Source organism: Zea mays, chromosome 7 (genome assembly GCF_902167145.1).
Source record: "Zea mays cultivar B73 chromosome 7, Zm-B73-REFERENCE-NAM-5.0, whole genome shotgun sequence".
NCBI lineage: Eukaryota > Viridiplantae > Streptophyta > Magnoliopsida > Poales > Poaceae > Zea > Zea mays.
The window spans coordinates 121,995,792-122,008,014 of record NC_050102.1 but is presented as its reverse complement, the minus strand read 5'-3'; the positions used below and the strand labels follow the sequence as shown (position 1 = coordinate 122,008,014).

Sequence of the window (12,223 nt, the reverse complement as noted above, 5' to 3'; positions counted from 1 at the left end):
CCATTTCCATCATCTTAAATGCTGCATAACTCCCAGTGTATAACTGCTGCCACATTTGATGATTGTGCCCTCGAGTAAGCTGCAACTCTAGCACAGCCATCAAAACCCGAGCAGATGCCGATTCAACAGAATCCTGCCCAATGGGAATGCTTTCCATTAATCGGGCCTGGTGATGATACACAACTGGGTCACTTAAGGCAACTGCAGGGAACAACCTCATAGACGTTGCTTGTATTTCTTCCCATTTCTGGTAACAAATGGTTGTCAACACCTCTAAGGCAGCTACCTCAACACCTTCCCAAGGAGTCATTCCTTCGGCATGGAACATCCATTGTGGCCAAGATGGCTTTCTAGCACGTTCTGGAATACGCACTACGACCTCATACCATGGTTGTACTCTAAGAATAGTGCGCGACCACTGGTACTTGGGTGCTTCGGTATATCCAACTTCTTGAAGTAGTCGCCATAGGACCATAGGAACACCGAAATCTCGTAAAAACTCTCCAACTCCTGTAGGCGCTTCTTGTTGATTCATCTATAGAGAAGAGCAATAGATACACTCTATTCACTAAAGATGTATGAACAGGGTATATGAAACACATACTAAAATAGCTACACAGGGGGTTTAACTTAAAGTTGTATGACATGATGCATGCTCGTCCTATTCGTCCTTGCAACTCTTGCCAACATATAGTGGCTATCACGTTTTATGGCGGTGGCATACCTACTCACTCCGTCATTGAATACTAGTCGCACTTTCCTATTGTTTAGTTAGTGTACCTGCAAAAAACTGCATTATAGTTGTGGGTTAGTGGTTAGCATCCTAAACTAAGCCACCTTATAGTCCTTAACTTAATCATATACTATTTGCACTTCGACTATCAGGATTCGATCATAGATTCTTAAGTTTTTCCAAAATAGTTTGGACTCAAAATCCTTTTGAAGTCTATCAAAGGATTACTTTAATATCCATGCTAATGGGGGATCGCTCCGATACCAATCTGTTGCATCCCTCCCAAGTTATCGGGCCCACGTGCACCAATCCTTGCCTTGATGGCCTCAGATGGCTATGCACGTGTACCAGGTAACTTAACAAGGCTATCACGAGTCCAACAACTTGAACTCATTATCCCAAGGATCTCCCACCATACATGCATATTACAGTAATCACATTCGATACACACACTTCGGAGATAAAGAGCGGAAGACTTTACAAACATTCTTTACCTTTTCAAAACTCAAGTTTTACATGTTTCGAAAGAGTAATATTTATTACAAGTCCTGATATACTCAAAGTGCATAACTTATTACAAAAGCAGGAAGGTAGAAACCCTCCAAAGCTTATACATAAACCTAGCTAGTCCTCCTCCAGAACTGGAAACGCTCTCCAGCCTCACGAACACATAGAGTACTCCTCATCACCTACACCAACATGGGTTCGAAAACCCTGAGTACGGAGTGTACTTTCGCAAGTCTTACCCGACTAAGGAAAAATGACTCTCAAGGATATGCTGGTTAAGTAGGAATCAAGGAAAAGGCTTTAGCAAGAATCAACTTAGATACTTTTGCAGAAATAGCTTACTAAAGTGAGTCCTTACTTTCAATATTTTAACGCCAGATTAAATATTAATAGACTCTGGTTGCATCTAGTCTAATTTCACCATCTCATCAATACAACATCATTTTTATTCATAATGTTCACATCTTGACTTAGGTTGCAGGGCAGCGATCAAGTCTCCACTCTCCAGGGATATAACGGCGATCCGAATCGATTTACTCAGCTGAGGATCTCTAACCACACGACATATGTAGCACTTAACCCTTGCATATGTCAACCGTTCCCACAGATCCTCCACAACGTGAACCGGTCCGCGCTACCCGGGAGCACAGTACTCCTCCATCCAGCCTCCAGCCAGGAGGGTACACGCTACTCCCACCATCTCCCACGCCCAGTGCGCGGTTGTCTTTTCACGTATGGAATAGCCGGGTTCAAGCTTACCCTGTCCCATATCCAGGGCATGTGGCCAGTTAAGATAGTCCTTGATCATACAGGCCTACATACGCATCCAATCCTTAATTAACCTGGGTGGAGCATCACCTGTTCCTAGCCCAAGTCCCGATTTAAGTACTTCCATCCTTAGGATTGTTTTGTGTTCCTTAGGATGAAAAGAACATTATAGGGAACTTTGCAGTAAGATCCCACCATGCTCCCAATGAAAATATTCTTGCAGATAGAAGCCATCCTTCCTCAGGATAACCCCTCAGCTAGGCATTAACGCAAAGGACAACCTCTATCCACAAGATCTAAGCAGAGATAAGCATTTTTGTAAATCATATTTTGATACTTCATCAAAAGTATCTATAAAGGTATGGATATCAAGGTAGGCAATGCATCCAATAGTTTCCAAGCAACTTCTATAAACTTAATGCACATTTCACTAGACTTAAAGTGTATAAAAATCTTTTAAAAATACAAGAAAGGGGCAAATGCACTGGGGCTTGCCTTTGTTGCAGAGAAGAGGCTTCAGATCCCTCTATCCAATACCCAGTTAGATGGCTCCTTCACTTGATCAGCAGCCACTGGAGTAGACTCCTTCAAACACCACTTCTTCTAGGTGTTCTACAAGTCAATTACAAATACATGTATGCTTATGTAATGATATGGAATGCAAACTCTCACAAGGAGAGGTGGTAAACATAAATACCACAAACTAAAACACAAGACAAGTATACACATGCATCTACACAACCTAGCACTTAATAAAAGTGACCAATTTGAATTCACTTAGGTAAACTAGAGAACTAATCCAACTTATATCTCATCCAAAAGCTTAAAACTTCTTAAGCAACTACATCTCTTCCCTAGATAAACGTATCTCCTTTCCAAAGCACTAACCCACACTTGATTAGAGATTAACCATTTATTTTTAGGACTTATAAGGTTTCCATAGCAAATGGTTTCCAAATAGCCTCAAACTTTTACCACACCCTCCACTATCCAAAACAAGATTACTCAAAAATTCCCATAATTTTTGGCATTGTACTTTTATTTCTAAAATCCAAACAGTCCTTCCAAAAACACCTTTCATTCACTTAATATTTTCTAATTGCTCTAAAATACTAAAACCAACTTTACCAGAGAGCTTTTGATTTTATACATCCAATAAAATTTGTCCCATGATTTTTGGAATTTTTTCTACAAATTTTGGCACCATTTCTAATTTCTCAGCTAATAGAAAAGGCAAAACTCAGAACAGTATCGGGCTCAAACTCACTCAGCCGGCCCAACCACAGACAGACATGGCCCGTGACCGAGGCCCCGCGCCGTCCTAACTAAATCCAAAAAATTTCTGAACACTATTTACACCACCCACGGACATGTGCATGGGGTTCTTTCCTTTTTGCTTATTCACAAACCCAGGTCCCCGATAGTCGCTTTGGCAGTCCAGGGTCGACGTCAGGTTGCACGCTCGCGACGAGTCATTGGCGGCCTTCTCCGGCAAGATTTAACACAATCGCGTGTTACCCCAAGCTCAACCCTACCTGTCCCATAAGTGAATCGGATTCAAACGACCTAAACCATTTTAGATCACGGCGGTGACGGGCACCGGGACTATGGCGAGGTTGATCGAAAAGTTTAACACAGTAACACTCAATCTGGGGATACAGAAAGCTTCTCTAGCATACTAAGGTCATGGTGCTCGCTTAAACTTGTCCGGAGAAATCGTGAACAGGCCAGTCGACTATGGGGTGGTCCACGGTGGCGTTCTAGTGTTCTGAATAAACTACACCAGTGAAGATCAAACGACTGGTTCAGGGAGCTTCATTGACAGGTATAGATACAAGAACACACCACTGAAAGCGTGAAATCATACCGCGCTATCCCAACCACCGGAGGTCAGCGACCACCCAGAGCACGATCGTCGCAGGCAATGGCAAACATGATTTAAAGCACACCGGGGTTTTCAGATGGTGGAGAGAGATCAAGGGAGTGTTGTGGGTGTTGAGGAACAACAAAGCATAGTGAAGAAACTAAGAGATCACTGAGAGCACCAGTGACCCAGTTTGTGAGCATCCAACGCACAGAGCAAAAGGTGGCCTTGCTGTGATCAATCTGGAGCTATAACAGATGGAAATGAGCACTCCTATCTACCACTATACTTCTGCATGTTTACCACGTACAGACACAGTACAGGAAAACAGTAGTGGTGGCCAAACTCCAATTGGACAGCACATACTTGAGCTGTCAGGCAGGAGGAAAACCAGCTAGAATTTTCACCTTTGTCCTATCCTTAGCAGAAAAAAATATCTTTATTAACCCCCCCCCCTCCGGGATAAATCTGCATTTGTTGGCCATATTTTCTAGAATCTCCTAGAGAGAAAATAGTGGACTGAGATCTTTTTTTTGTTGCAGATATTTTCTTCAGATTTTTTTGATGTGCACTGAACTGCTCAAGTCCGACTGAACCCCTTTGTTTAGCCCCACTTTTCTCACTATTTCAAATAAGGGTAGCTCAAGCCTTTCTAAACAAACTTGTTGTCCAACCATCACTCTTTAGGTTTACTATGAAAGTCCAACACTCAAAATGTGTAGACCACAAGATATGCGGCTCTGAAGTTGGCTATAGCTCACTGAAAACCAAGTTTCGTTCTCTGAATTTACAGAATCAGCCAACGTTGCCTCCTTGCATACCTCCCTATTTAGCTGCCTTGATCACCCAATTTCACTTAATAACAGACCTCTCCCCTTTAACAAAAGTGATTCTCCATGCATAGCTCTTCCTCTTTTGCATAACAACTCATGGTTGAAAATATATAGAACAAGAGTTGTGGCGATCCAAAGTTACCCCCATCACTCTGCACTCCTGTCAGTTAACTGAACTCACTGACTGACAGAGGAAGTTCAGGTGTACTTTATTCCTAATTGTGTATAGTACCAAGCCCATCTCTGTTAACCAAAAGTATTCTCCAACTATAGCTCTATTAGTTTGTTGCAGCAGTTCAAGACCAAAAATGCAGAGATCAAAAGTTACAGTGCCCCAAACATCTTCCAAACTCACTAAATCTTTTAGCAACAGTCAACTAAATCAGTCCTCTCTCAAGTCTGATAGAGAACCTTTGGAGACACTTTACTCCCACTTTTATGTAGCACCAGCCTAGCGTTGCTTAAATAAGTTTGTTCTCCTAGATATGTTCTTCCATTTTTCTTTAACGTTTTCTGTCCAAAATTACCATGATTTGGCACAATAGAGCTCCAAACAGAGCACCAAACTGAAACCCCCAACATTAACCCCTTTGATCCTCACGATCCCAAGTAATACATGCCAACCTTAGTCAATAACATTTGCTCACCAAACAAATCTTTACAAGTTTGCTATAGCATCCCAAGACCAAAAGCTCATGGATCAAGAGTTATAGTGCTCCAAAGCTTGGTGGAAACACAAAAAATTAAATTCAGCCAACTGAAGTAAGAACTGAACTCAACATACTTCCTTACTAGGAACTATTCCACTGCCTTCACTCCCCATCTTTCTTTTAATGATTGCTAACTAAAGCTCCACAAACTCTGTGTTAATAAGGTCCTAAGTCGACCAACAGAGTTGAGAGTACTAAAACTGGGTTTCAGCTGGCTACTCCAAATTCAGCACACATTTGTCTGACAGAAAGTTTAGAGGTGTTTTACTCTCACTTTTATGTAGAACCAAGTCCACCCCTATTTATAAAACATATTCTCTGTATTATGGGCTCCAACTTTTCTATATAGTTCTTAGTTCAACACCCCATGATTTAGTCACAAAAGGACATCAAACTGGCACCAAACACTAATTTTCAGTTTTTAGTGAACTGAGAAAAATTCAGTTTCAGTCACAAGGCAGTCCAACTTTGAGCAAGTTTTACTCCACTTTTTGTGTAGGATCATATCCATCACCATTAAATACATTTGTACCCCAACTTATGGCCTTCAACTCCTCTATAGAAACCATAGTTCAAAACCTTATGGATTATGCACAAGGAAGCTCCAAAGTCTGTTACAATCACTGAAATTCAGACTTAGGCACTATTCTAAATCTGAAAATTCAGAATTCAGCCCACACCACTTTGAACCATCTTTACTCCTAGTAGCATATGGTTTTAGGGGCAAGTTGCTTATTAAAATTTATACTCCAATAGTTCCTCTACAGGTTTTACATAGTGACCGTTAGATAAACCCTTTTGGACTCCAATCTACCACAGCCCAAAGTTGGCATCAAACACAGAAATTCTGAATCTGAATTTACTCCAAAAGTTTGAATTTGACAATCTCTGACAACTCTATTTTGGACCAGTTTTACTCCAAGTTTCGAATATCTTTAGGGCTAGGTGACTTAATCAAAATTATACTCCTCATGTAGCTTTATAATTTTGTTTTAATGATCATAACCTATAACCCTATGGATAGAGCAATAGAGAGCTCCAAAACTGCACAAATCTCACTAAAACTCAGCTGCAATGATTCAGCTAAGTCTGAAAACACAATACCTAGCATCCCATCTTTGGACCACCTTTGCTCCTGGTATCATGTAGTTTCAGGGCTAGTACACTTAAAAGGGATTGTGCTCCAACAATTACTCTACAAATTTGTTATAGCAACTCCTTACCAAAAGTCCATAGATCAAAAGTTATAAGGGTCCAAAAACAGCTATATGAAACTGTTTTCAGCCCAATTCAAACTGAACCCAAGCTGAAATTTTGCAAATTACTCCAAATTTCTCCACACAACTTGGAATTCTCCAGATATGAAATTTGTTCACTTTTCCAAGTTCTACAACCTTGGTATATGGACTTTTAGCTAAATTCTTCTAGATTTTAAATTCCACATTTGGGGTTAGTTTCGGGTTTCAAATGAGTTTCATCTGTTTTTCAGCTTCTTCCAGGGATTCATCCCTTTGATCCATCCATCAAAAACAAAGTTACTCTCTAGTCTAAGATCCAACTTTAGTATATACAGCTCATTCCCAACAAGTCCTCGGTTTAGGAATTATTTTTTTATCCATAATTCCAAGCAAGTTTTTCAACCTAAGTCCTATACTCAACACACCACATCACACTTTTGAATCGAAAATTTTAACCTAATAAATGCATTCTAAGTGTAACAAGCAAGTTAATGTAAATGCTTATGATGACATGTCAGAGTTTTAGTTCACGTAACATCAGGGGTGTTACACTTAAATAGGGACAAGGGAGCTACGATCTCTTCGTGCGGCCATGGCCATCCCACGCAAAAAACCCAAACCCTAGGACACAGACACAGGAGAGGGGAAAGAAGGGAGGGGAGGACAAACTCACAGAGAAAAAGTCGCTAACGAGGAGGGCGACCGATGATGGAAGTGGCCTAGCGTCGCCGTCGTACTGCCTCTGAATCGCGCCGCCGCCACCGCTTACACACCCGCGCACTATCTGTGGGATGAGTTCCATGTCTGTTGATTCATGGATTGATTCCAGGTCGGGATTGAGGGTTTTCGCGGGGATTGGACCGGATTCACATACACGCATGGGCTAAACGAACAACTGTTTCGTACCAGGCTGGTATTTGATCCACACTGGGATAACACCCATGGATCAGACCACGATACTGGCCAATTACAGCCCAACCGAACAAGGCCTTACCTGTATAGTCCCTTTGTCCATTCAGCCTGAGGGGCACCTCCATTCTATTCCTTTTGATTTATTGATCAAATGGTCATGACCGAAAAAGATGCAATCCGAAACGGCTTTTATACATTGGGGCTTTGTTGAATGATCACCATATTGGATTGAAAAGCTGGTGACTTACATCAGGATTAGTTCATATGCTTTTGGTTCGTCAACCTCCACCAAAAGACAGGGGCATATGTTGAGTGCAGAAAATGACTGTGCGGACGATCCGCGCGTGCGCAGAATCAGTTAGGATTTCGAGTTTTTTGTGGGATTTGTTGGCTAAATCTGCGAGATTAACTCGGGACACGACTTGTAACGGGTCCAGACCTCATCCTTTATATAGATGAAGGACTACGACCGATTGAAACCCACATAATCGATCAAATCAAATCTATTTATTAGTTTTACCTTTCAAATTCCTAAAAGTAGGAGTAATTTAGCCTTGGGTTAGATCTAGTTCAGTCTTCCACAACAATCTCACTCGACTCTACGCTGATTAAAGTAGCACCGGGTAGCCTGACGACTTGAAGCAACCCTTTGGAACTCTCCCCTAGACGGAATCTCTCCTGGAGTAAGTTCTAGGGTTATTCGCGGAGAAGAAGAACATCTGTGCTATCGCGGACCATTCAGACAGAGTAAGATATGCTCGTCAGGTAGCGGATCGGCCGCACCTCCGCAGGAAGCCCGCCAGACAGTACTTTCCCGCGTGTTTGGCGCCCGCATATTTGTTGAGTTATACGCGTGGGTGCCGTTGGCGCCGCGAAAACGAGCAGCGCTTTCCAAGTCTCGCGTGTGCATGGGAACGCAACGAACGAAGCGGGGCGGGGAACCTTGCCAAGGCGGCGCTGACACTGAACGGGCGGATGCGAACGGAAGAAAAGAGGCGATGCGGCCCATCCACTTGAGCCGAGCAACGGTGACGGTTTTGGACGGCGGATACGCGTCGCCCCGGCCTTTTAAGTCGCGTCTCCTCTCAGCCTTCCCGTGGTGTTCCACCATCGCAGCAAAACCATACTCCGTCTCCTCGCTCTATCGCGCTCCATTGATTGCTCTCGCAACAAGGACTCCATCGTCTTATCGATGGAGTTGTTCGCCGCCGGAGACCGCCGCTTCCCCGATCCTCCCAGGCACGACGCTGGTGCAGAGGACTCGTCGATGCTGGTGATCAGGGACGCACTGCTGTCACAGCTCCAGAAGGACCGACTTCGCCAGGAGATCATCCTGGCCGAGCTCGCCAGGATAGAGCGTGCCATGGCCCTGCGCGCCGCCGACGCCGAGCGTGCCAGCCCAGGGGCGCCCTTCTCCGTCGTCAAGCTCGAGGAGATGCCGCGCAGCAGAGAAGCGTTTGGTCCTGCAGACCTTATTGTCGCCGCGGATGTGGACAACGATATGGAGGAGAAGAAAGATTCCGCAACAAGCCTTCAGGCATCGAATTTGATTCACCGCAAGAAGCCTGCCGAATATCTCGTCCGTGAATGCCTGAAGACTTCTTGCGGTGCTGGTAACGCTGCAGGTCGGCGGCAAAATGCAGCACTTGATGAGACCAAACTACAAGAACCCACTGAGGTGAATTGAACAGAACATGGTGTTTTCCTTTCCATCTGATCTGGAGTTTTTGGATTCTCTTCTTCTTATGCGTTTGTGCCATGTGGAGTATTTGTTTACTTTTTTTTTCTAGCATCTGTGAAGTATATCATGATTTCCCTAGTATGTTTACTGTTTAACTTTCAACACTTGCTCATCTAACGCTGTAGTCAAACTGCTTAGACAAAGAACTCAGTTGTAGTTGTAGGTCAGGAAAATGCACCACTCAAACAACAAGAATTCAATCGGGCGAGCAACTTGCTATGTTGTTACCTCATCTGGTATTAATTCTATATCTGTTTTGTTCGCAAATTTGTGCATATGAACATTTTACTATTAAGTTACCTGTCTAGGTTTTCACACTTTCTCATTTATTGCCTAGTAAAACTGCTTAGAGAAATGATTTAGTACTAGCAAAAAGTGCCTGTCCTGATTTCACCATACAAACAAAGCTCTCAGCATCTAACAAACTGAATGTAAAATTAACAGACTAGGTTGCCTAAGGAGACGACGCATCCTTTATTAAAGTGGAGGTGTGACATCTGCCGGGTGGAAGCACCGACCGAGGGCCACTTGCAACAGCATTGTGCAGGGCACAAACACCAGTCTAAAGTAGCAACCTTGGTGGTACCAAGAACCAATGCCAACAGTCACAAAGCGAGGGCGGCTGCTGCTGCGAATCCCGGAGACGTGCGTCAATACGACGAAAAGCTACGTCTAACCTGGGTCTGCAGGTTCTGCCAATCCAACTGCACCTGCAGATCAGACCTGGAGAGCCACCTGAGAGGCAAAAGGCACAAAGCATAGATCCAGTGCCTGCTGGAAGAATGCAAGAACATGGCAGTGATCTATAGCTATAGGTCGCCGAATTCACAGCCAAATCATGCGACACAGGAAGAGGAGTAGAGGACAACGGCCCTGCTTCAGCATGGAATTGCAGCCTGTGCCAAGCCAAGTGCAATTGTCCGTCAGACTTGGCCAACCACCTAAGAGGCAAGAGACACCAGCTGAATTTTCTGGTTCTACAGGTGGAAGGCAAGCAGTATCTGTCAGAGTGGGGTTGCGGTATCTGTCAGGCCAAATGTGACTCTGTATCTCAGCTGGAGAGCCACTGGAGCAGCAGGGGACACCAGCAGAAGGTACAAGCTTTGCGGGGAGGAGGCCAAACCGTAAGTTCTGTGGACGAGGGGATACATAGGACGACGTATGTTTGCAAGCTCTGCAATTTGCACTGCAACAGCAAGACTACGCTAGCTGAACACCGAAGGGGGAAGAACCACACGCTGAAGGCGAAGAAACGGTTGTCGCTGAGTTTTTGCGAGGTCTGCGATCTGCAATGCAATAGCGAAAAGATGCTCGCTCACCATCGTAATGGGAAGGCTCATTTGGCAAAGCTTAGCAACTGCTGATTGGAGAGGCTGTGATCTGTGGAGCGAAATGCCAGCCACGTCATTTCATTTTGAAGAGACTTCAGTTGACTTTTTAAAATGCTAGCATGCGGTTTCATCATACTGTAGAATATGATGTTGTTTGGTTCATGAAATATAACACAAATGTCAACAGTAATGATTAATGCTTGATTATAGCGGTAACAAGTTTGAATAGGTTGATATTAGTTTCTAGTGTGGTATCTGATTACGTTGGATTTCAATAAACATGGTTTAACGTTATCCGTTACTCTTACAAATATGTGAACCAAGCAACATCTATGTGTCCATCTGATTATACATGTTAAACGTACCTACTTGACACTTCACCTAAACCTCCCTCCCCCCGCCATCGCCTCTCGCCAATAATTTGATGAAGAATAAAGAGCGTATTTGGGCATTAGAATCCGTTTTAAATTATAAATTCTTTTAACTTTATTGAAGAGTCAAGTATCTTGAGTTTGACCAAAATTATAGAGCAAATTCTAAAAAAATGTGACATCAAATAGAAATAAATGAAGAATGTATTAATTTTATTCACCCCATGGCAGTGCATACACTATTCTCCCCAATTTTATTCTGTTTTTGTTTTGTTTTGAGATTCAGTATCACTCACTAGTGCTGTGGAGTCTAAACAAACATTCCTGTGAAACAGTCAGCACCTGAGGGAACTTCCGCTGGGGTGAAAAGGAAGCTGACCACCCCAAGCTCACCTGTCAAGAAGCAGAAGCCACTCGGGCAATGGAGCTGCCCTCCATCCATATGAGAACTAATAGCTGACTATATATAGGGCAGGTATAACGGGAGCCCAGGTCGCTCATCCCTGCACCTGGTTCAATCCAGCGCACCGACTGGACCAGGCTGTCGGTTGCACCACCCACGCCCACGTCTCTGCGCGCAAAAAAGGAATGCATGCATGAGTCAAACACGTCCCCTTGCATGCGCATAAATTTAGGAAAGATATATGTGACGGTTTCTATTTTTAAATGCTTTATTTCCTCCATAAATTTAGGATCTCTGCAACAGCCATGCAACTAGACTCGTAAGGACCATTTTATGATATATACTGCTACTAAATATGCTATCATGTGTAGATAATTATGCAATTCAGTATACTGCGTAAAAATCTGTTACCAGCTGCATGCACACGAATTTATGATGAAAATAATGTGCACTGAAAGCAAATAAATTGCACGCATAGAAACAAAAAATCATATTTAATGTTTTATTTCCTTCATAAATATATGATCCCTCCAACAGCCATGCAACTAAACACATTAGATCTAGTTTATGATATATATTGATACAAATTATACTACATGGTGTAGCTATTTATGCAATTCGTTACACTGCGTAAAAATCTGGCATGTTGTTCACTAGTGGACGCATCTCTGGGTTGGAGCGTAATAACCTTAAGTTTTGAGCATAAAATCCTTCAATTATAAGCGTAAATACCGAGCTAATGTGAGAGGTTGATAGCTCTAGTAGGTTGTTATTACGATCCTATTTTTATGGCAAATCCGAAAATCATGACA

At 43.1% G+C, this 12,223-nt stretch overlaps 1 pseudogene; it reads left to right on the top strand.

Annotated features, from left to right (window-relative positions):
• The first annotated feature begins 8,614 nt into the window (after window positions 1–8,614).
• LOC118472963 (UBP1-associated proteins 1C-like) lies at window positions 8,615–10,950 on the top strand (annotated as a pseudogene).
• Window positions 10,951–12,223: the final 1,273 nt, after the last annotated feature.